Source organism: Microcaecilia unicolor, chromosome 5, assembly GCF_901765095.1.
Source record: "Microcaecilia unicolor chromosome 5, aMicUni1.1, whole genome shotgun sequence".
In the NCBI taxonomy this organism is placed as follows: domain Eukaryota; kingdom Metazoa; phylum Chordata; class Amphibia; order Gymnophiona; family Siphonopidae; genus Microcaecilia; species Microcaecilia unicolor.
Window position 1 is genome coordinate 118310696 of NC_044035.1, and position 23951 is coordinate 118334646.

At 41.3% G+C, this 23951-nt stretch overlaps 1 protein-coding gene across 1 annotated transcript in view; it reads right to left on the bottom strand.

The window, feature by feature from the left end:
- Positions 1-23951, bottom strand: part of KCNMA1 (potassium calcium-activated channel subfamily M alpha 1) — a 1310561-nt gene that overhangs the window by 43208 nt on the left and 1243402 nt on the right. The gene's annotated exons all lie outside the window — the stretch shown is intronic.

Here is a 23951-nt window from a genome sequence, read left to right on the forward strand (position 1 = left end):
TAATACATTTTCAATAGTAAGAGATGAGCAAACTCTGCAGGACTCCAGGGATCCTGCTTGCCCCTAGTTGTTTTTTTAAATATTTTGTATATGATTTGTTCCCCGCTTAGACTTTTAAAGATATAGCGGGTTATAAATAAAGTTTTATTATTATTATTATTATTATATTGAAGCATTGCCCCCTACTGGAAGCAATGTGATTGGAGGACTCCCACTCAGCTTAGAGGGACCAGTGTGTGCACTCTGTTGGAAAGAGTGTGCACTATGGACCCAATTCTATATATGGCGCCAAAAATTAACACGTGTTAGGCAATCACGCCTAAGCTTATTCTAAATACTGCACATATATCTACATGTGGTATTTAGAATACGCTTAGGCATAGTTCATGCAACTAAATATATGCACGTCCATTTACTCCAAAGAAAAGCTGGCATGAATTCCTGATGTAGATTTACATGCACTGACCCATATTTTATAACAACGTGCGCAGATTTTGAAATGCCCATTTCCCCGCCCATAACCATGCCCCTTTTTGCTGCGCACGTTAGAATTCACATGCAGTACAATACAGAATACTCTTAGCAATGTACTCATTTTAATTCTAATTTTTACCAGTTAGTGCTCATTATTGCTTAAAAGTTGTTAACAGTACTTAACAGCTTATTAAAACAATTAATCTACATGCATGGTTATAGAATATACTTAGATTTACATGCAGAACTATAACTTTAGGCGCGCTATACAGAATCCAGGGGTATACGACTTCATTCATTAGGACAGCTTAAAATTCTAAGGAGTTGTGACACAAAGCAAGTTATAAATAAATAATACAAGTGCATAAATAAAAACACATGTAGTCACTTGTTTATAATAGTCTTTTGATCACACTCACGCTTTCATACTGATTAAGCCTCTCACAATGCTCGTGCTGGTCTTATAGAATATTAATCTCTGTTTTTATTTATGCACTTGTATTATTTATTTATAATTTCACAACAGTTTTGTGTCACAGTTCCTTAGCATTTAAGTTGTACTGCTTGAATACACCAGTTCAACTATGGAATGTATGGTATTATATGACCAGCACTCAAATAAGTACACCATTGATTTTTTGACTTTTTTGTAGTCATAATACAAAGTAATAAATGAATTTCAGTCTATTTGCGTGTGCATATTGATCTAATGTGCTGTGATGTGTTTCAAGTTTCCTTCTGATTCATTTGATAAATGTCACTTTTGAATTACTGAGCACATTTTACAAACAAATTATTCATTTAAAATATTACTTCTTTACCCCTATACATTTTATCATCTTGTGGTTAATTGCATCACATGTGATCTGTCATTTAGCTCAAACTTTTTTCTCTGCATTGGAATTTCCCCAGCAGTGAACTCACTCAGAAGCTTTACAGTTACAATATGTTAATTTTGGTGATCATCATGCATTAATAATTAGGAGCCTTATTAAAATTGCAAGCAGATATACTATTTCATTCCCTTAACCTACACATGTCCCAAGGAAGATTATTCTTAAAACAGCCAAAAATACACATATGCCCCCAGATTTTATATATGGCACATTGAGTTGTGCATGCAGTTTAGTTAATTAACAAGCCAATCAGTGCTGATAATTTGGCAATAACAAGTCATTATTGGCGCTAATTGACAACAATTAGAATTTATGCTCACATCTTTTTAGATGTATTCTATAAAGAGGTGTGCGTAAATCCTAGTGCATGGATCTGAAAAGGGGTATGGGCGAGTCGGGGAATGGGAGGGGCATGGGCGAGTCGGGGAATGCCTAAAATTTATGCGCATTATTATAGAATTAGTGGGATCTCTGCCTAATTTACACATGGAGATTTACACCTGAATGTAGTTGCGGTTCCCAGAGCTAAGCACTTTTCTATAACTGTGTCTAACTATAAGCGTGGTTTACAGAATATTAAGTGCTATTTTTTGTGCCAATTTTTTAGGCACCATTTATAGAATCTAGTCCATTAGGGGTAATTCTGTAACAGGGCACCTATGTGGTGCCTATTCTATAAAGCAAGGATCCTGAAATCCAGTCCTCGAGATCCACAACCCAGCCTGGTTTTCAGGATTTCCACAATCAATATCTATGAGATTTGCATACAGTGGAAGCTGTGAAAGCAAATAGATCTCATACATATGCATTGTGGAAATCCTGAAAACCAGGCTGGATTTTGGACCTTGAAGACTGGATTTCAGGACTACTTTCCTTTATAGAAAACTAGTGTAACAGCTGAAATATGTGCCTATAATTTAGGCACCAGCACTTAGGTCAGCCACAAAGCTGGTCAGAATAGTGCAAATCAATTCACAGTGTTTGCACCTAAATGCATGTAACTAATAGCATTCTATAAGTAATGTGCATAAGTGGGAATCCTGCCCAGACTCTAATATGCTTACCTGTAAAATACACGATATGTAAGGAATGTGCATATTTTCAGAATAGCGCTTAGGCAGAAATGTGCCATTCATTCATACATACATGCTTCTGTGCCATTATTCTACACATTTAAACATGTAATCAGCATGTAACTGTTAGCACCCACTTTACAGAATTACCCCATTGTGAGTCACATATTTAGGAATTGATATTCAGCTGGCGGTGCTCAGCATTTTGCTGACCACCGATGGTGTAAGGCCTGGAAATTCAATGCTGGGCCACATTGGAGCTTCAGCATTGAATTACCAAGTTTCCAGAGCCAGCAAAACCATAGCCAGTTAAGTGCGATATTCAGCATGTAACTGGCCGTCAGGCTTATTTTTGAAAGAGAAGGGCGCCCATCTTCCAACACAAATCGGGAGAAGAGCATCCTTCTCTCAGGGTCGCCCAAATCGGCATAATCGAAAGCCAATTTTGGGCGTCCTCAACTGCTTCCCATCGCGGTGACGACCAAAGTTCAGGGGGCGTGTCGGCACCGTAGCGAAGGCGGGACTGGGGCATGTTTAAGAGATGGGCGTCCTTGGCCAATAATGGAAAAAAGAAGGGCGTCCCTGACGAGCACTTGGCCGACTTTACTTGGTCCATTTTTTTGGGCACAAGCCTCAAAAAGGTGCCTGAACTGACCAGATGACCACTGGAGGGAATCGGGGATAACCTCCCATTACTCCCCCAGTGGTCACCAACCCCCGCCCACCCTAAAAAAAACTTTTTTTTTTTTGCCAGCCTCTATGCCAGCCTGAAATGTCATACCCAGCTCCATGACAGCAGTATACAGGTCTCTGGAGCAGTTTTAATGGCTGCAGTGCACTTCAGGCAGGCAGACCCAGGCCCATCCCCCCCTACCTGTTACACTTGTGGTGGTAAAAGTGAGCCCTCAAAACCTCACCCGAAACCCACTGTACCCACATGTAGGTGCCCCCCTTCACCCCTTAGGGCTATGGTAGTGGTGTACAGTTGTGGGGAGTGGGTTTTGGGGGGCTCAGCACCCAAGGTAAGGGAGCTATGCACCTGGGAGCAATTTGTGAAGTCCACTACAGTGCCCCCTAGGGTGCCCGGTTGGTGTCCTGGCATGTCAGGGGGACCAGTGCACTACAAATTCTGGCTCCTCCCATGACCAAAGGGCTTGGATTTGGTCGTTTTTGAGATGGGCGTCCTCGGTTTCCATTATGGCTGAAAACCGGGGACGACCATCTCTAAGTTCGACCATCTCAACATTTAGGTTGCCCATCTCTAAGGTCGACCTAAATGTTGAAATTTGGATGTCCCCACCCGTATTATCGAAACGAAAGATGGACGCCCATCTTGTTTTGACAATACGGGTTTCCCCGCCCCTTCACGGGGCAGACCTGTGAGGACGCCCTAATGAAAACTTGGGCGTCCCATTCGATTATGCCCCTCCACATGGCACTGCATAATGATAGAACTGACTTTTATGAAGTCTTATTTATACGGTTTCCTTGTCCGGTTAAGTGCTGATTACTATCACCAGGCCAAGTGTTGACTCCACCCATGGAATGCTAACTGGATATTTTCTGCATTACTAACTGGTTAAGTGCCACTGAAAATGACCAGTTAGCTCTGAAGAAGCAATTTAACCAGTCAGGAGTCATTTCTAGCCAGTTAAATTGCTTTGACTATCAACTCCTTAGCTTTTAAGATGCTAGCAAAAGGGCAGCTTACTGACAGGAGTATTTATTCTGATAAATGGTTTTCAAAATTACCCTCACTATGAGGGAAGTTTTGTAATATTGCCTAGATTGAGAGTGCAAGAAGGTGACTTTTTAATCTATTTTATAAAGAACTATAGGCACCTATGTGTCTTTATAAAATTTCCCCAGCACAGCTGCAGAAATAATGGCTAAAATGAATCCACTGACATATATAGGTACTTGGTAGCAGGAGTAAATGACCACACATAAAGGAAGTGTGAAGAGTGCACTTGATAAAATACTCTGGCAAGTCATGATTTCACACATGTTCTACCCAAAACACCCCCCCAAACATGCCTACAAAGAAGTTACAGAAAAGTGTTTGCATTATTGTCATTGCTTATACTTTAATGCAAAGAGTAATTATTTAAGAGGCATTTCACACATGCATACTGTGAAATATACCAGAGAATGCATTTGTAAAATTACCCTCGAACTGCATATATTTCCTATATGTACTACTACTACTACTACTACTACTACTATTTAGCATTTCTATAGTGCTACAAGGCGTACACAGCGCTGCACAAACATAGAAGAAAGACAGTCCCTGCTCAAAGAGCTTACAATCTAATAGACAAAAAATAAATAAAGTAAGCAAATCAATTAATGTGAACGGGAAGGAAGAGAAGAGGGTAGGTGGAGGCGAGTTGTTACAAGTGGTTACGAGTCAAAAGCAATGTTAAAGAGGTGGGCTTTCAGTCTAGATTTAAAGGTGGCCAAGGATGGGGCAAGACATAGGGCTCAGGAAGTTTATTCCAGGCGTAGGGTGCAGCGAGACAGAAGGCGCGAAGTCTGGAGTTGGCAGTAGTGGAGAAGGGAACAGATAAGAAGGATTTATCCATGGAGCGGAGTGCACGGGAAGGGGTGTAGGGAAGGATACTGGGGAGCAGCAGAGTGAGTACATTTATAGGTTAGTAGAAGAAGTTTGAACAGGATGCGAAAATGGATAGGGAGCCAGTGAAGGGTCTTGAGGAGAGGGGTAGTATGAGTAAAGCGACCCTGGCGGAAGACGAGACGGGCAGCAGAGTTTTGAACCGACTGGAGGGGGGAGAGGTGACTAAGTGGGAGGCCAGCAAGAAACAGATTGCAGTAGTCTAAACGAGAGGTGACAAGGGTGTGGATGAGGGTTTTGGTAGAGTGCTCGGAAAGAAAGGGGCGGATTTTACGGATGTTGTAAAGAAAGAAACGACAGGTCTTGGCAATCTGCTGGATATGAGCAGAGAAGGAGAGAGAAGAGTCAAAGATGACCCCAAGGTTTCGAGCTGAGGAGACAGGGAGAATGAGAGAGCCATCAACAGAAATAGAAAACGGGGGGAGCGGGGAGGTGGGTTTGGGGGGGAAAATGAGAAGCTCGGTTTTGGTCATATTTAATTTCAGGTGGCGTTGAGACATCCAGACAGCAATGTCAGACAAGCACGCTGAAACTTTGGTTTGGATGCAAGGTGAGATATCAGGGGTAGAAAGGTAGATTTGGGAGTCATCAGCATAGAGATGGTAGGAAAAGCCATGGGATGAGATTAATGAACCAAGGGAAGAAGTGTAGATAGAAAAGAGGAGGGGACCAAGAACAGAACCCTGAGGTACGCCGACAGGCAGAGGGATAGAAGTAGAAGAGGATCCACCAGAGTGAACACTAAAGGTGCGGAGGGAGAGGTAGGAAGAGAACCAGGAAAGGACAGAGCCCTGGAATCCAAGTGAGGACAGGGTATCGAGAAGTATGCTGTGATCGACAGTGTCAAAAGCAGCGGAAAGATCAAGAAGAATGAGGATGGAATATTGACCTCTGGATTTAGCCAGTAATAGGTCATTGGAGACTTTAGTAAGCGCAGTTTCGGTTGAGTGGAGAGGGCGAAAACCAGATTGTAGTGGGTCAAGAATAGCATGTGAGGAGAGAAAATCAAGGCAGCGGTGGTGAACAGCACGCTCAAGTAATTTGGAGAGAAAAGGAAGGAGGGAGATGGGTCGGTAATTAGAGGGACAAGTAGGGTCGAGTGAAGGCTTCTTAAGGAGAGGTGTGACCACAGCATGTTTAAAGGCAGCAGGGACAGTCGCAGTGGAAAGTGAGAGGTTGAGAATGTGGAAAAATGCAATAAAATAGTGTATCAGTTTTCTTAGGTATTAAATGTGAAGGACAATTTCAAAGATGTCTACTTGGGCGAGTAGAAGTGCTCCTAAAAGTCTTAAATGTAACATTTTTGTCAGTACACTCATATTCTCCCCACTTGACTGCATGCACAAAGAGCAAATTCACAGGTGGTTTTAATGCACATATTTTATGTATATTTTCAAAGTTAAAGGCCCCTTGAAATGTTGGACAAATATACATATTAAAACCGTCTACACAGTTTGCCAGTATAGAGTCATTCTATTAGCATAGCAGTTATGTGAGAAGTCAAAAAAGGCATTTTAAAGCCTTTTAAACAAAAGCAACAAAGGAGTCCTTTTCTTAAATCGTGTTAGGGTTTAGATGTTATCGTATATATATATATATATTTTTTTTTTTGTTACATTTGTACCCTGTGCTTTTCCCACTCATGGCAGGCTCAATGTGGCTTACATGGGGCAATAGAGGGTTAAGTGACTTGCCCAGAGTCACAAGGAGCTGCCAGTGCCTGAATCAAACTCAGTTCCTCAGTTCCCCAGGACCAAAGTCCACCACCCCAACCACTAGGCCACTCCTCCACTCCACAGAAAGTGCAAAGCTCTCCAACTGTCAATATCACAGCTACTCTGGATGTTATTACCCACTCCCATGACCTCCCAATCAAACTCCCATTCTCTGGTTACTGACTCCAAGCACCTTCCCTTCCAATTCTCCTCCCATTGGACACCTTTTCTGATTCCCTCACCCCCCTGATTAGACACTCACACCTTCTGATACCACCCTTCTAATTAGACACTCACACCTTCTGATCTCTTCTCCCGATAAGAAATGCCTTCTGATTCCCCCTCCCTCTGATCAGACACCCTTTCTGATCCCCCTAGTTCTCCAATCAGATACCCCTTCAAATCCCCTCGCCTCCCCAATATGATCACAGCATCCGATGGAGCAGGTCTGGAGGAGAAAGCTCCTACTTCTTGTCACTGAACCATAAGATCTTGCCTCTGACTAAGTCATGGAAGTGATGGGGAGGAGTGCATTGGAGATAAGTGGAAATGGTTATACTATATAGGTTGGGCTTGGTGTGGGGGGGGGGGGGGGTTGTGGGTCTGAACAGGAGGTGGAGTGATTGGAAGGGAAGTCTGATAGGGCAAGGGGGAGGTCAATCACAGTAGAGAGATCTAATGGAAGGTGGAAGACTGGAGCAGGAAAGATCAGAGCGAGGGTAGGGCTGTGGCCGCATAACTCGACTGTCATGTCATATATCATTTGAAAGACAAATAATTCTGGCTTTAATGGGCAGACAGTGCAGTTTGCATAATAATAATGGAGTGACTCTGTCAACACACAATACCTTGTCTAGCTGCTGTATTTTGGGCCATTTGCAGCCATTTTAGGACACCTTCCTTACATCCAGCATAGATGGAATTGCAGTAATTGAACTGAGTTAAAACCAAGAATTGAACTAGCAGTCTAAATCTGTCAGGCGAGAAATATGAACTGATTCTCCTCAGCTTCCAAAGAGACCTGAAGAATTTTTTCACCACTGAGGAAACCTGAGGCTCAAACATGAGGTGACTGTCAATTAATATTCCTAGTACCCTAAGCATAGTGTCTAGGGGGTAGGCCACATTGTCAATGGTAAAATTATTATATTTGGTATGGTCAAAGGGGTTGGTTACCACAAGAAATGTAGTCTTATCTTTAACTTAAATTTAAATCTGGAAGCCCAGGATTCCAACAAATCAAGACTAAGCCATCATAACATTGAACAAGATTGGAGATAGTGGTGAGCCCTGTGGCACTCCACAGTCAGGAAACCAGGATGGTGAGAGAGAAATTGACACCTTCACCTGATACAATCTAGATTTTAGGAAGTTGCGGAACCATTGGTGAACCCCCCCACCCCCCCACAGTCCGAATTGGTCCAACAACCCTAAAAGCAACTGCCATTCAAAATTTATAAATTACATCATTGTGATTTACAGAACCCCAACATTAATGAATTTGTGCAAAAATAAACAATATGAGTTCAAGACATCAAAGAAAAAGAGAGGGTCTGAGTAGTACTACACAACAATCTTATGAAAAGTGTACTAATGCAGAGATGCAGGAGGTTGGCAGCTTGAACTCTGCCAGTAGTACTGCTAGACTACCTCTAGGGGTTGACCAATATAATTCTGAACCTAGGCATCTGACAGCATAGAAACAACTAGGGATCAATTCTACCCAACCAATAGAAACCAGGGAAACCCCTAATAAGATCAGAGAGCTGAGGGTGGGGATGTCATCATGTGAGGTGTTTGGGGGTGGAATGATTCACTTTATGAGATGTTTGGGGGGGGGGGGGAGTTGAGTGAGATTTCTTTGCCTTTTTTCTATATGGTCCCTTTAAGAGGTTCCCATGGAGCATCAGCCTGTGCATTAAGGGGTCTGTGGTACAACTAAAGTGGTTTAAATATTTTATACAGGTACTTTCTCTTTCCCTAGTGGGCTCGCAATCTAAAGGTTGTTTTTTTTTTTTTTACCTGGAGCAATGGAATGTTAAGTAACCAAGGGCTTCTTTTATAAAGCCGCACTAGTGATTCCCGTGCGGCAAATGAAAGGAAGCCAATAGGAATTGAATGGGCTTCCTCTCATTTGACTCACCGAAAATCAGTAGCATGCTTTGTAAAAGAGGCCCCAATGCTTCCAGGAGGTAAGATAAGGGCAGAGCCATGAATAACACAGAAAGCTGCATTATTCAATTTGCATAATAATGGATTGTTTTGCATATATGCTTTGCATCTCATTATTTAGCTCATTTTGAGATAAACTAACATGCGTTGAGGACAAATGGTTTTGCCATTTAACGTGCACTATTTGGTAAAATCCTGTGTGATTCCCTTGATATGGTAACGATCCTTCTTAGTCTCTAGTCCTAGTACTTAGCCAGCTATCTGGCGATACTCAGCGGGAGATAGCCGGCTGTATCCTACTGAATATCGCAGGCTAGCGGCTAGTCGGTTATATCTCATGACATAACTGGCTATCTGCCGATTTTTAGCATGGGTTTGGTGGCCATTTTTGGCCAAATGTATACCTGCAATATCTTTGGCCAGTTTGAACTCAACCGACCAGCACCGAATATTGGCTTGGCCAATTAAGTTCAAACCGGTCAAAAATAAACCGGACATTCAATGCCAGTCAGTGGAAATGGCCCGGTGAACTCCCATGGTCTGAATATCAGTACCATAATTTATAAATACCTAAGAACAGAAGCACTAATTGTAGCAATTCAATGCAACAGTGCATTTTACTAAGCCAGTTTCCCCTGCTGTACTTTTAGTTTACAATTTATAACAAATATTTTTTTAGACTATCTATTTTCTTACCAGGGGAAAAAGTGAAGGAAAACTAAACTGTTTTATGAGGATTTTCATTCAAAGGCTTGAAAAACTAAGTGTGACAGCTATGAGAATTCAGTGAATATGACGTTTTTGAATTTATTCAGCTTGACAAGTAAACACCTTAGATCGGTAATGCAATATGCATAATACATGGGCTATATCTTGACATCCATCATCAAATGCTGACTTGAGAAAATACAGGTTTGCACATCAACAAACAGCACCGATATAACTGGCAGAATTCAGGCCACCAGAAATTAGGCAAAATGCATTTCATTTTAAAGAGAAAAACAGCATTCAATTTTTAAAAGATTGTGTTACAACTTCTATAGAGACTCAAATCCTTCACACAGACACTTCATTTGGAAATTACATGCTTTGCTGATATCCTCTTTCCTTTTCTAATTTATATACCATTTTAAGTTTCCCATGTGCATACACTTGTTCCATTAACATTCAGAATCAGCAAAACAAAGCATTTTAGATGCTGCGAGCTTCTGGGATGCTGTGCAAAGCATTATACACCCATGGCCTAACAGCAATCTGCACTAACTGCTAGGTGCTAAAATGCATTTAAGGAGTCCCGGATGCCATGCGGTGATAACCGATTCTGTAACAGTATCTGGGCACCCAGATTCTACTATAGAATACCAGTGTAACCAGGTATCAGCCCCCCCCCCCCCCCCCCCCCCCCCCCCCCCCCCCCCCCCCCCCCCAATATTCCAAACTATTTATCCAGCCAGGAGCAGTTCCAGGCTGGTTAAATTGTGTTTAAGCAACTAACCATGGATATTCAACCAGTCATCTCCTGCTGAATATCCCGGTTAGCGGCTAGCCACTAACCCCCAAATTCTATGTAGCGTGACTTAAGTTGCGTGTGCAAATCCTTTCATATTCTGGATTTGTTGACAAGCCAATCAGTGCTAATAGTTGCCACTTAATAAGCAATTATTGACACTTATTGGCATTAATTAGAATTTACATGCAGAACTGTCTAAACATATTCTGTAACGTGATATGTGTAAATTCTATGTTGCATATTTGAAAAGGGGGCATGGCTATGGACGTGGAATGGGCAGGTCATAGGCATTTCTAAAATCTATGCACATTGCTATAGAATACACCCAGTCCACACGTAATTTAGGCATTAGCATTTATACCAAGTTTTACTTGGGGTAACTGCCCGCGACTAAATTTAGTCGCATGGACAGGCGCTCGTATTCTATGAACCACAGGGAAATTTAGGCTTATTCTATAAAGCATGCCTAAATTTAGGCAACTTTACAGAATACGCCTAGGTATATTTTGTTTTGGTTCTGATTTTTTAGGTGTGATATATAGAATCTAGTCCTAACCAGCTATATCACACAACATAGCCAGTTAGGCTCAGATATTCAGCGCCAAACCAACTATGTTGAATGGTCAAAATAGTCCACCTAAGTAGGAGGCCTATCTTTGACTGCTACAAATTTAACTGGTTAGCACTGAGTATCGGCATAGCTGGTTAACTTATTAGCCGCCAAAATATTCAATGCCAGTTGCCATAAATGGCCCAGCATTAAATAATTGGTTTAACGCCAGAAGGACAATAAACGCACTGCCCACCGCCAGCTGAATATTGGGTCCACTGTGCCTTAAATTTACGGGCTCACAGTTACACCAGCCATAGATGTGTGTTTGAGTAAATATTTCAGAGTTGTACTTAACTTACAGTATTCTGTAAGTTACACTTGTATGTGTTATTCCGGGCATGAGCCCTTGAGCCCAGGCCTAGGGTGGACTGAACAGGCCCTACGCACCACCCCAGCCACCAAACCCTGCACACTCACAACAACCACCACCAGAAAGTGGGAGACAGAGCATTCAGGCAGGCCTCACGGCCGATCGGGAACCCACTCACGCAGAGACCAAGCAAGCGGGCCTCACGGCCGACCGGGAACCAAGTCACACTCTGGGAAGGAATAAAAAACAACAAGGTTCCACATGGAACTGGGCCACAAGCAGCGCACACAGTGCAAAGTAGAGTCACAAAGGAAATGGTGAGAGGCTGTGCCACAGGCGAACAAGAATACAGGAAGCCCCAGAAGAAAACACTCTAGGCTTATACTACACAGCACTCAAGGAAAAAGGAAACCGATTATAGGAATACACTCTAGGCTGAACTATTCAGCACACAAGGGAACTAGGCTGTACCTACAGCATACAACAATACAGGGAGCCCCACAAGGGAATACACTAGGCTGACTATACAGCATACAAAGGGAAAGGGAGAACTACCTAAGGAATACACAAAGCTGGCCCCACAACCCCCAAGGGAAAAAGGGGGGTTGCATATAAAAAACAGGGCAGAGCTACTCAGCAGACAAAGATAAAGGGGAAAGTAAGCAAACAGAGGATGCTGCCTTGACACATACAGACCAGAAAAGGAACTCTGCTCCCTGTACACAGGAGAAAGCTACAGCAAACAAAGAGAACTAAAACAAACAAGAGCAAAATACAAGGACAGGGGGAGGCAGAAGCTCAGCACAACAAAGGGAACACCGAGGGAGAGAAAGTTAAACAAACTGAATCAACTTAAGGCACAAGCTTACTCCAGACAATACTACGTTAGAGCAGGAGAAAGCAAACCAGGTGTGGGGAGTGAGGCAATCAGGCTCATGCTGGGAATGCCCAGCACATACACTCACACAGAATAAGCAAGCATGGGGAGAAAGGCTAAACTCCAACGTGAACGCAAGCACAGGCTGGCTTCAGAAAAGCAATCAGAGCAATCAACTCCAAAGCAATGATTGCAGGGGAAAGACAGGCTTAAATGGATCAGGCTTCTGACGTCTGCTGACTCAGCCCCTGACAAGCCAATCAGGAGTGAGTCCCAAACATTTCCCTATCTATCCAGCAGAATCATAACAGTATGTGACTGCCCTGCCCTTGCGCCCTTGTTACCAACTACGCCACTTACACAGGCCATTACAGAATAGCACTTTGGTGTCCTACTGACACTTTTGCAGGTATGTGTACTCATACAAGTGCTAGTATTCTTCATGTGATGTGATGTGATACAGCTCTTACATCCTACCATTTCCCACTGAATCAGTGGTCAAAGCAGTTTACAACAAGTAAAAAGTAGAAAATGCAACTTATGATATACATAACAAAAATACACTAAAATAAAAACCAGTTTAAGACAAAAAAATGCTTAAACAAATAAGTCTTATGATTTTTGCAAAATTGAAGATAGCCAGAAAAAATTCAAAGAGGGAGAGAAAGCCAACACTGAGGGGCATAATAAACAAAAAGAAGTTTCCAATATTTTATTATATTTGACACCAACAAAAGATGGTAAATAGTAAGCATAAGGGATCTCTGAATAGCAAGAGACCTCGTACACGGGGGATAGTAATCAAATTTAAGAAATATTCTGGAGATGAACCATCAAATATCTTATAAACCAAACATGCCACCTTATGAAGTGATCTAAAGTGAATAGGTACCCAATGTAAAGATACAAGAGAACTAGTAGCACTATGACACTTCTTAAGACCTAAAATGAGTTTATTCGCTGTATTTTGCAATAATTGTAACCTGGATCGCGACTTAGCAGGAATGGGCACATACGAAGCATTACAATAATCTAGACTTAGAATACATGATCAATATATTTACGCATACAAGGGATGTAAATGTGGGAACCAAGGTTATATAATTGCTCTTAAAGAGAGTCATTTTATAACAGGATGTTAATTTGTTTGGCAAGTATGCACAAAAGTTACATCAAATTTTAAAGTTAAACTATATGTGTACTTTCATTATAAAAAGTATCCAAGGAAAAATACATTTACACCTAACAAACTGTGCAGATGCTTCCACCTCTGCCCCTGGAAATACCTCTTTAAAACACAGTACATTTATGCATCCACAGGCACTGTGGGGTAACTTTATTTTCTTATTTTTTAACTTCTCTTAATCTCTTACTTATCTATGGGGTCCTTCTAATAAAGTGCACCAAAAAATGGCTTGCGCTGCTTTAGACGCGTGTATTGAACGCACGCAGGTCCATGTTTCAGTGCACCTGCAAAAAGGCCTTTTTTTGGCCAAAAATAATGTGCGACAAAATGAAAATTGGCGCTTGTCCATTTTGGGCCTGAGACCTTACCGCCACCCATTGACTTAGTGGTAAGGTCTCACGTGTTAACCGGGCGGTAATCGTCAGCTCACGTACAATGCCTATTACCACCCGGTTAGCACCACGCTCCAGAAACTTTTCCGGTGCACGTAGCGGATGCACGTAAAAAATGAAATTACTGCCTGGGCCATGTGGTAGCTGGGCTGTAGTTCAAAATTGATGCACATAGGACATGCGTACGCACCTACACGGCTCAATAAAAGGGCCCCTATATATTCCATCTTTGCTTATACCCTACACTGTCAATTAAAATATTCTATTAAGTATTGTCTTGACAGTGTAAGTAGTATACTATGCCATACTTTGTATTGTTATTCGAATATTTTTACTTCTGTAATTGTCTGTTGCTCATGTTTGATTTATTCTTACTTGTACACTGCCTTGAGTGAATTCCTTCAAAAAGGCGATAAATAAATCCTAATAAATAAATAAATAACACTTAAAATGGATTGTTCTCTTGGCTATGTTAGTATACTTGAGTAAAATGCTACTTATAGAATTACCCATCAAATACAAATACACACAATGACCTATGCACTATTCTAGTGTAGATGTGTTTGGGGCAGGTTTCGAGAAAAGCATGGGTATAAACAACAATTCTATAAAGGGCACCATGCCTGGCATCTCTCCCGCCACCTCCCAGGCAACCAATTGTTTCTCAACTCCACCCACTGCCCCTCCATACCTTTTCAATTTTTCAGGGCTTCACCGACAGTGAGCAGTGACTCATACCCACTGCTCACACCAGCCCAGAGCCTTCTCTGACCTGGTCTCAACTATGTGGAAACTGGAAGCTGCATCAGAGGGAAGGCTTTGGGCCAGTGTCAGCAGCAAGTACGAGTCAGCTGGCGTGAGCAACAGTGAAACACTGAAGGGTTGAAAAGGTAGGGGGTTGAGAGACTCCAGAATGTCTGTGGGGGAGGTGAGAGAGATACCAGGAGTCTTCAACTGGTAGGGCTTGGGACGCCATGCTAGTCACATCAGAGATGCACCACATATGGGTGGACCTGAGCCCAAAGTGGGCGGGCCTGTGCCTACTCGGGCCCATCTGTGGCTATGCCCCTGATTTATGTTAGGTGTTATTCTGTAAAATTTTACATGCTAGTTGCATGATACATAACCGCAAATGGGATGTACCAATAAGTGGAATATGGGCATGTCATGGGTGTTTCACCTAGCCATGAATGCACCTTATAGAATAGAATCAGAAACACGCATTACAAAGCACAGCTTATGCCTGCCATTGATCTGGTGTAAGCTGTAAGTTTTAGTATGCCAAGCAGCTTTGTACTATTATTCTATAATGAGTTAGGCAAATCTTAACACCATTAAAGAATTGGCACTAACTGCCGGATTCTATATAGCATGCCTAGTGTTGTACGCTGAAATCTAAGCATATTCCATAACAATGCACATAACTTAATTGGCTTAACAAGCTAATCAGCGTTGATAACAGCACCTAACAAGCAATAATGAGCACTAATTGCCAATAATTCGAATTTACGCACACAGCTTGCTAAGTGTATTGTGTAATGAACTGTGCCCAAATTCTACCGCACACAGTTCAAAAGAGGTGTGATCATGGGCAAGAAAATGGGCATTTCATGAGCGTTCCTAAATTTACATGCATAGTTACAGAATATGGCCCAGTGTGCGTAAATCTACGTGCAGGGATTTACACCACATTTTTATTGGTATAAATGGAGGCGCATAGTTTTAGGCTCTGGGATATCAACTAAGCGTATTCTATATACCACGCCTAAATCTAGGTGCTGCTTATAGAATATGCTTAGCCAGAAATGTTTACCACGCAGATTTTGTAGGCACATTATATAGAATCTGGCCCTAAGTGTGCTTCTATTTTGCGTCTACATTTAAGCGCCACTTTGAAGAATTGCCCCGTAGTCATAATTTACATATACACAAAATCACACATACTGTATGCACATATATCAGAACGTGAGCTGGTGTAAATGTATGTGGCTTCGTTATTACCTCAATTTCTGTAGCTTTCATCAGGCATAAATAGGTGTCTGCTTCACTTCTCAACCTAAGTCACTTATTATAAAACAACTTTCTATACACATCAGTTTACTCATATATATATAGCAGGTCCTATTGTGAAAGGCCATTTCTGGTGGGTAAAGGATTATTCTACCCATGGATATAGCTTTGCAAATGACTCAATGACTCTATGATTGGTGTAACTGTGGGTCTGCCAATGTCAGGTAATACTAGGACTCTATTACAGATACAGAATCTTGGTGCCCAGATGCTGTTATAGAACAAACTCTCACCATACGGCATCAGTTATAGAATTGTCTCCTCTATGTAGAATAGCCCAATGCTTTCTTGGAGGACCAGTGTAACCATACCACTATTTGAATCATAATCACTGCTTTGTGTAAGTTATCCTGGTGCCTTCTCTTGGAAGCCCAACACAGTCTTTCCAGTGCTGTTTGAGCTGGAGCCACTAATGTGTATAGCTTACACCAATGCCCTCTTTGTTCCTCATCCTTCTCCTTCCACTCATTTTCCACATCCTCCAATCTCCTTCTTTTCTTCTCTCTCGTCTTTTTGCTCTCTTCCTTTTCCTTTCCTCCCACCAGCTTCTTTTTTTTCTTCCTCTGGTTTGATTTCCATCTTTCCATTCTTTTGCTTCTTCTAGAAACAGTTACAAGCTCTCTCCCTGGCAATCTACACACAGTGTTTGGAAAAAAATGGAACCTCCCAACATTTTCCCAAATAACCCCCCCCCCCCCCTCAAAAAAATATATTATTATTTAAAAAAATTACTACTATTATTGACAGGTCTTACTGCAAGAAGCTGTAAGAACTGAATGATCCCTGTTTTCATAATGACATAAATCAGGAAGTGACCATTATGATGTTATAGCAAAATGGCATTTAGCAAAGAAGATAAAGTTGCAATTATATTTTTTGCAACATAAAAAGGCATATGGTGCAAAGTGTTTGCTACGGACGTTTCTTAATAAAGGTTGGGGTGATGTATTTTCAGAGGTCATACTAAATGTTTAAACAATTGCAGAGTATTTTGAAACCAAGTAAGGGATCCCGTTTTTTCCGACCACTGTGTTGTCTTCAGTGGCATTCTCTCCTCTCCCCCCATATATCATCACCACTAACACCCACCATCAGCATCGTGCACCAGCCCAATGACATTCTGAATAATGGCACAGAATCCCCTCCCCCCACCCTTTTCTCTCCCTACTGATTGGCAGATCACAGCTCCTAGCTCTCTCTCTCTCCTCCCCCCCCACTGGCAGCCCAGTGACAAATTTATCCCATTCACAATGTCCTAAACACTATTCTTTTGAGCATGCTTAAAAGCAGGATTCTCAAGATTATAATATGGTGCATCTGCATTTAGAGTCTCTTTTATCTACAATTTTAATTAGATGCATTACAATTTAAAAAAATAATAAAAAGGAAGTATGACCAGATACAAATAAAGTTTAATATTTTCTGTTGAACCTTCTGTTTTTCCTTGGGGCACAGCACAATTTTACTGAAATTACACTTCTCCTTTTTAAAACATTGAAAACTATTTGTTGACTCATTCACATTTTCCCTTGTTACAGCAGGTTTGGAAAGATCCAATCATAGTTTTGTTTGGGTCAGTGAATTTCTTTACCCTAGAATGAGCTTCTGGAGCTGCTAAAACTTGTCTCAAACTGCAATTTCTAACCTGCACTGCAGCACTCCTCTTTCAAATGCTCTCGTTACTGGCACCAAAAAACAGACTCCAGGGGATGTGTTCTCTTGTAGTCAATTAAGATAAAATATATTTTGTTAGGTAGAGCGTGGGATACTGTTTGAAAAAAAATGTTTTTTTAAAAAGATTATTTTCCCGTGAGAAGGTCCAGGAGAACTGCTACAATACAATTAGTGTTCTATGGTGTTAAATTTTTCTCACCCTAGGCACATGCTGTGATTCATAGACTGTTACCCCAGTTAAAAAGAGGTAAAGTTTTTACAAAAATTGATTAGGGACCTTCATCAATATGCGAGATACTCTGATTTTATTAAATTGTAGCCCTTTTGTAAGTCTTTTCAAACTAATACACTAGGACTTCATAATATATTAAACATCCTTACTGCCTTAGAACTTTTAACTAACAACTTTAAATATTAAAATGCAGACATTATCCCCAAAAGTATATAAATGGCGCTTAAAATTATGTGTGCAAATTTGGGTGTGCACCCAATTTGCACACACAATTTAATTGAATAATGACCCAAACAGAGCTGATAATTGGGTGATAATAATCAATTAGCAGCATTAATTGAAATTTATGAGTGCATTTTTAGTCACGGGTATCTGCTCCAAAAACGGGGCACAGCCATGGACGGATCAGGAGTGCTCCTACAAATTATGCACTCTGTGATAGAATAAGGGGGATCTGTTCCTAATTGAGACACAAGGATTTACTCCGGGGTTTACTAGGTATAAATCCATGCGTCTAATGTTAGGCGCTGATCCGGGCATTAAGTGCATTCTATAAATGGCATCTAACTTTCAATGCCATTTATAGAATAGCGCTTAGCATGGGTTTTTTGGTGCTATTTATAGAATTTGGTCCTGTAGCAGCAAGAGAGGGGCTACCTTGTCTATTGCGCTGAGCTCCACATGTATGATTATCTGGCAGTTGGTGAGAGGTTGTATATGTGCACTCTGTGAAAAAAGCTCCTGGCTTTCAAAGAACGACTTGATGCTTACATAGCTTAGTAAAACGGCCCCCAAATTAGTTGATAGCCCTACAACAGTCAATATTAGGAACTGCAGGAGGACTTGAAGAGACTGATGGACTGGTTATCTAAATGGCAGATTTTTTTTTTTGGGGGGGGGGATAGTATTCATCAAGCATTGTTAGGGCCTTAAGTCATGTTAATTGACCTTTAATGTGACTTAAACGGCCCTAACACCACTTGACTAAAAATACCGCAGTGATTAAGTTGCCACTGGTTACACAGTAATGAGGTGCAAAACATGCAGATGCCCCAGTTGAAGGTTAGTGGGGTGTGTGTCGCTGTTTTCTGGTGCCATATCCTGCTGCAATCATGTTGGGCAGAATAATAATCAAGTTTTAGGATTCACCATTGAAAGATTTTCCAAATAAGTAGGTTTTTAAACTGGTTTTGAATTTGGTAAAAGAGGATTCCAGGCAGAAATGTAATGATAAGTTTTTCTACAGGGTTGGGTCCTTAGTACTGAAAAGACTACTCCTAGTAAAGTTATATTGAATTTGACAAAAGGAAGGACCGACTAGAAGATGTTGGTTTGGGGAACAAAGTGATCCTGAAGGCTGATAATAAATGCTGGATAATGGGAGTTTGAGGGGTATAGGAGTATGATTTATTTTGGAAGTATATGGGGGGACTCAAAGTGTGAGAAAGGTGCTTCAGATGTGTCTGTGTTAGGGGGGTGGGGTTGGGTAATTGGAATGGAATGCTGGTCAACATCCTTTCAGTTCTAACAGTTTCCCCTAAAATGCAAACAAGAGTTTTTGGAAATACAGATCCAATATATCTGGCTTTTGAACTTGTCCAAGACATTCATATCATCTTCCTGCCTGATGAAATTGGTAAATTCATGACCTTTTCAGGAGAGTTATGATGCCTAAAGACAGAGAGGTGGACAAATTAACATCAGTCCCTTCTACATAATTCTTTCCTGTGCTTCTGTTGCTGTAAAATATTCATTCATTTATTTATTAAAATTTCATATACTGTTTCCCATAAAAAAATACATAAAAAGGATTTTGCGTGGATCTATGCCTCAAGATTCATCTGTTAATTTCATCTCTTGGGGTTTAATTCATTAGGGCTTTTTCTCACATTCTGTATCAATAGCATAAAATCTTTGTGAATCAGGCCCTGGGGTTGCAATAAGGAGAGAGCATCTATTGCATTATTTATGCAGCAAGATAAAGGATTCATTCCCAGTTTACTTCTTGAAGCTAAACAAGTATAAGGAGCTAGAAAAGCATAGACAACAGCACTCTAGTTTAGTTTGAGTCTTGCCATAACACCTTCTATTCACAGAACATCATAGTGCTTCTGCTTCCTATTGTTTTCTGATGAAAAACTACAAATGAATAATGGATGGATATACCCAGTGCAATTTTTCTAGCAAAAAAGGTGCCAGTACTCAGATGTCAGGCCACCCTTCAGGGGTGGGGTGATCACTGAGGGACTCATTCCACAATAGCCAGCCCCCCTGCAACCAGTCACAGAATCTATGATAAGGCAGAATTGGTGTGTTGAGCTTGAGCTCTTTCATTAAAACTTGTGGTCCATGGGTCAATTTTAGCAGACACTGGAAAAGGTGCCGGTACTCAGTACCCCCGAGTACCCCCTCAAAAAAGCCCTGCATATACCGCCTTCTAATCTGACAACTAGATCACTTGAAATCTGTTGTGCAATGAGTGGGAACCTGTTCTAAAATTTCTTTTAAGAGATAATACTCTCTACTGTCTCACATAACATTGGGGCTCTTTTACTAAGCTGCATATGACCCTAGCACATGTCTAAGGCAGCATAAATGGCCTAACGCAGGTTGCACTAAAGCGCTCTGTGTTATTTTTGTCATCTGTGCACACTAAGGAGGATATTCTATATATGGAGCCTAAAAATCGGCACTGAAATCAGTGCCAAGCGTATTCTATAATCGGCCCCTAAATTTAGGCGCTGATGATAGAATATTCTTAGTTGATATTTCAGCGCTGACATCTACACACATTCATTTACACCAACGAAAATCTGATGTAAATCTCAGTGCGTTGATTTAGGCGCACTGGACCACATTCTATAACTAGGCGCCTACATTTCAGAATGCCCATGAAATGCCCATTTCTCCGCCCATAACCACACCTCATTTTGCCTGCACACGTTAGAATACGCTTAGCGAGTTGTGGGTCTAAATTCTAATCAGTGCCAATTAGTGCTTAAGTGCTGTTATCAGCGCTCATTAGCTTGTTAAGCCAATTAAGTTATGTACGGTGTTATAGAATCCGTGTCGATTTTAGTACCTAAATCTAAGCGAACTATATAGAATCTGAGGGGAAGTGTGTGGTATATATTTTTTTTTTGGGGGGGGGGGAAGGGCATGTCAGGGCAGAGAAGGGGCATGGATGTGCAACCAGCTAACACATCAACAGTACCACTGCAGTAACTGGCTACTGCATCCATAAAATGGGAGCCCTTAGTGCCTCCTAAAAAGTGCTTCTGTAATTTTTTTTTTAAAAAGGCAGTTCAGGGCCACAAATAAAATAAATACAAAAAAAGCCATTTTTGATAGCCGCACTAGATATGTGCTTAGCATGTAAGGACACGCTAAGCCTACTGACTAGCACAGCTTAGTAATATGGTCCCATAGTAATTTAGTAGATGACTACAGATAAACACTGAAATTGCCTATCAGATGTGGCCAGTAAGCTGGTTATGTTTATAATTGTGCTTCAAGCAGGTTACTCTCTGTGTTCATTTGTGGTTGTAACTGCCAGTCTGTACAGTTTACTCCATGCCTTCCTTTAAGCACAATAAAAGTCAGTCCATTATCTCAATATTTTATTTCCATCCTATTGACACGAAAAGAACCTCTATCTTTATCACACACTTTTTAATATTCCATCACTGTTTTGTATCTATGAATCTCTATAAGGTATCTTCATGAAAGAACAATGGCTTCAACTGTTTTTAACACAAATTTAGCAAAACAACACTTTTTTCAGAAGCATACATATTTTACTCCTGATGGGACCTGTGCAATTGGTGCAGAACACGTCTCCTGTGCAGGATTCTGAACAGGAATCAGGAGGCAGCAATAGTGGCAACACCTTGCATAGTTTCCCCCCTCCTCTATTGATCATAGGAAGAGGAGGAGACAAGCGGCTGTACACTGAGCTGCATGATCTTTCGCTGCCCATGACTGCTGATTTGAACCATGAAGAATACTGTACAACTGTGCAGTTCAAATCAGCAGCCATACTCTGGGCAACAGAGGAAAACAAAGTGGTTTGATATGCAGCCACTTTCCCTCTCCTCTTGCTGCAAAACCAACTGATCAACTGGATGGAGGGGAAGGGGGATAGGTGGGCACAAAACAGAAGCTGAGTTACGTACTGTGGAGTTATGCACTACGGAGGGAGAAAGGTGACAGCTGAGCAGGTGTGCCTGGGGTGGGTGAAAGATAGAAGAGGGGTGTGCCTGTGGGAAGCAGAGGGAGGGAGAGAGAACTGGGTATCTTGCTTGAAGGCAGAGGGAGATACCTTGGGGGGGTTGGTGGTAGAAGGAGTTAAGGTCCAGAAAGAGAAATAAGGGAGAGGGGCAAGGAAGAACATAAGATCATAAGCATTGTTATACTGGGTCAAACTGAAGGTCAATCGACCCGATATTCTAACAGCAGCCAATCCAGGTCACCAGAACCTGTCAAGATCCTAAAAGAGCAAAAACAGATTTTCATCTACTCATTCCACTTATAAGAAGATAAGAATAGCCATACTGGGTCAGACCAATTGTCCATCTAGCCCAATGCCGTGCTTCCAACAGTGACCAATCCAGGTCACAAGAACCTGGTAGAAACCAAAATATTAGCAAGATTCCATGCTACCAATCCCAGGGCAAACAATGGCTTCCCCCATGTCTAGCTCAATAACAGACTATGGACTTTTCCTCCAGGAACTTGTCCAAACCTTTTTTAAACCCAGATATGCTAACTATTGTTACCACATCCTATGGCAATAAGTTCCAGAGCTTAACTATTCTTTGAGTGAAAAAATATTTCCTCCTATTTGTTTTTAAAGTATTTCCATGTAATTTAATTGTACTTCATTGTACTACAATCGATTCACTTTTACCCATTCTGTACCACTCAGGATTTTGTAGACCTCAATCATATCCCCCCCCCCCCCCCCCCTCAGCCATCTCTTTTCCAAGCTGAAGAGCTCCAACCTCTTTATCCTTTCCTCATATAAAAGGAGTTCCATCCCATTTTGGTTGCTCTTCTTTGAATCTTTCTAATTCCGCTATATCTTTTTTGAGATACGGCAATCAGAATTGAGTGAAATACTCAAGGGATTTACCATCCCTTTCTTAATAATTACTAGCATTTTATTTGCTTTTTAGGCTTCTGCCATACATTGGGCTGAAGATTTCAGCGTATTGTCTACAATGACACCTAGATTTTTTACTTGAGTGCTTACTCATAAGGTGGACACTAGCATCAGGATTATTCTTCCCAATATGCATCACTTTGTATTTGCCCACAGTAAATTTAAGCTGCCATTTGGATGCCCAGTCTTCCAGTTTCCTAAGGTCTTCCTACATTTTTTCACAGTTTGCATGTGTTTTGACAACTTTGAATAGTTTTTGTGTCATCTGCAAATTTAAGACATCTTTTATCAAGCCGCGCTAGCAGCTCCTGATGCGAAAATGCCGACAAAGCCCATTCATTTTGAATGAGCTCTGTCAGCATTGCCATGCAGGAAGTGCTAATGTGGCTTGATAAAAGATTGATATTGAGAACAATAGCCATTTAACCATACTCTACTCAGTATTTTATATATCTCTATCATATCTCCCCTCAGCCATCTCTTCTCTCAAGCTAGAGAGCCCTAGCTTCTTTAGCCTTTCCTGATAGGGAAGTTGTCCCATCTCCTTTATCATGTTTGCCATCCTTCTCTGTACCTTTTCTAACTCCAATATATCTCTTTTGACATACGGTGACCACAATTGCATACAATATTCAAGATGAGGTCATATATAAAAGCATTATAATAATCTCAGTTTTGTTCTCCATTCCTTTTTTAATAATTCCTAACATTCTACTTGCCTTCTTAGCCGCCACTGCACACTGAGTAGAGGGTTTCAATTTATCATCAACGACAATACATAAATCCTTTTCCTGGGCAGTGACTCCTAATGTGGTACCTAGCATTATGCAGCTATAGTTGGTTTTGTCTTCCCTACATGCATCACTTTGCAGTTGCTCACATTAAGGGCCCTGTCTACTAAGCTCCGCTGTAGGTATGCTAACTTGTTAGCGCACACTAAAAATTAGCAAGCGCTAAT